This window comes from Chrysochloris asiatica, unplaced genomic scaffold, assembly GCF_000296735.1.
Source record: "Chrysochloris asiatica unplaced genomic scaffold, ChrAsi1.0 scaffold00149, whole genome shotgun sequence".
Lineage (NCBI taxonomy): Eukaryota > Metazoa > Chordata > Mammalia > Afrosoricida > Chrysochloridae > Chrysochloris > Chrysochloris asiatica.
The window spans coordinates 7,857,606-7,860,139 of record NW_006408667.1 but is presented as its reverse complement, the minus strand read 5'-3'; positions in this window follow the sequence as shown (position 1 = coordinate 7,860,139).

Sequence of the window (2,534 nt, the reverse complement as noted above, 5' to 3'; positions counted from 1 at the left end):
AGAACCAATAAAAACTGCCATACACCAGGGAGGCAGACAACACCTGTGAAAGTTACTCTGAGTTAAGCAATAAGAAGCGTGAAAAGGGAAGCCCACATCTTGATCACATCTACCTGGAGACAATCAGAAAGCATAAAAAAAAAAAAAAATACCAAAAGACACAATCAATTAAGTATTAAGGCCACAGATAAACACTAAACACGTCCAAGAAGCAAAAGCACATGACGATATCACCACAAGTCCAGAAACAAGATAAAATGTCTGAGACAAAAGACCTGGACTCCATTCTGGAAGGAGGGCAGGCCTTGGAAATAAATGCCTAAGAAGGAATTCGTAAAAATAATTATAAAATATTTCAAAACACTTTGCCATGGAGTTGAGAAAAATAAGGAAGAAGTCAGGAAAGTGCTACAGGAATAATCAAATAAGATACATACAGCACTGGAAACAATTCAAAGCCTAACAGAAAGAGATGCAAACATTCAATAATAGAATATCAGAAATAGACAATACACTGAAAGGGCAAAGGAGTAGAATGGAAGTGATGGCAGCCAGACTAGTGAGCTGGAAGACAAATCTCTTAACACCACTAAGATAGAAGAACAAACAGAAAAAAAAAGGATAAAAAAATCTGAAGGAGGTCTAAGATTCATGTTGGACAACATGAAGAGGAATAACTTAAGAATTATTGGCATTCCAGAACAGGAAGAATCACAAAAGTCCACAGAGGAAATAGCTGAAGAACTGCTATAAGAAAATTTCTCTAACATCCTGAAAAGTGAAATGATAAACATTTAAGAACCTCAACGACCCCAGGAAGGATAGACCTCAAAAGAAAATCGTTGATACATAGCATAATCAAGCGCTCAAAAATCAAAGATATGGACAGAATCCTGAAAGCATCTAGGGAAAAGAGAAGTGTTACATACAAAGGAAAGCAACTCAGATTAAGCTCGGATCTCAGCAGAAACCATGCAAGCAAGAAGGCAATAGGGTGACATATATAAAACCCTGAAGGAAAAAAACTGTTAACCAAGAATTCTTCATGCAGCAAAGCTATCAATCAAATATGACAGTATAATCAAGACATTCCAGGATAAACAGAAGCTAAGGGATTTTACTAAAGCCAACTCCTAAAGGGATTTCTGTGGACTGAGAACCAACAAGAACAGACAACAACCAGAGACTGACATACGTGGAAGCACATCCCTGAATAAAGTCAACAGAAAGAAGAGCTGTTAACAGAACAAAACTATAAGAATCAGAGAATCTGGAAGGTCAGTCTATGATCAAAACAATTAAAATGTAAAAGAAGGTAAACACATAGGAAGAGAGATCCAGACGGTGAGAAGGTCAGGTAGATTACAGGGTAAAATAGACTGCACTAAATGGAGGGAAAAGTTAATGGACTATAAGGTAAAAATCAAGGAAAATGAACCCTTCACAACACACCAAGAAAATGAAAATCCAAGAAGAACATGGAAACATTAAAACTATAAGGGAACTCACAAGAAAGAACGTAAAAACCATGAACTCAGTGCAGGAAGATACAAAAAACAAAGAAAGCAGCAAATTCACAAAAAACAAACAAACATAACGGCAGCAATTAATCCATACCTACCAATAATTAAAAGGAACTCTGGTAGCATAATGGTTACAATCGGGCTGCAAACCGCAAGGTCAGCAGTTCGAAACTACCAGCTGTTCTGCAGGAGAAAGATGAGGCTTTCTGCTCCCATAAAGATTTACAGCTTCGGAAATCATGTATGTCGCTATGAGTCGGAACTGACTCCACGCACATAACAACAACAACTGATAGTTACACAGAATGTAAACGGCTTAAATGGATCAGATAAGAGACAGAGGGTGGCAGAATGGATAGGAAAACAAGATCTTTCAATACGCTGTCTGCAAGAGACACATCTTACACACAGAGACATAAACAGATGAAAAGTCAAAGGATATAAAAAAGTATATACCAAGCTGGATTCAGAAGAGGCCGTGGATCTTGGCTGAAAGCAGAGTAATACCAGAAGGATGTTTACCTGTGCTTTATTGACTACGCAAAGGCTTTCAATTGTGTGGATCATGACAAGCTATGGACAACATTGAGAAATATGAGTATTCCAGAACACTTAATTGTACTTCTGAGAAATCTGTACCTAGACCAAGAAGCAGTTGTTCGAACAGAAAATGGGAACACTGAATGTTTTAAAATTGGGAAAGGTGTGAGACAGGGTTGTATTCATTTGCCATACTTACTCAACTTGTATGCTGAGCAAACAATACTAGAAGCTGGGTTCTATGACGAAAAACATGGCGTCAGGATGGGAGGAAGACTCATTAACAACCTGCGATATGCAGATGATACAACCTTGCTTGCTGAAAGTGAAAAAGACTTGAAACATTTACTTATGAAGATCAAAGAGCACAGTCTTCGATATGGATTACATCTCAATGTCAAGAAAACAAAAATCCTCACCACTGGACCAATAAACAACATTCTTATCAATGGAGAAAGGATTGAAGTTGTC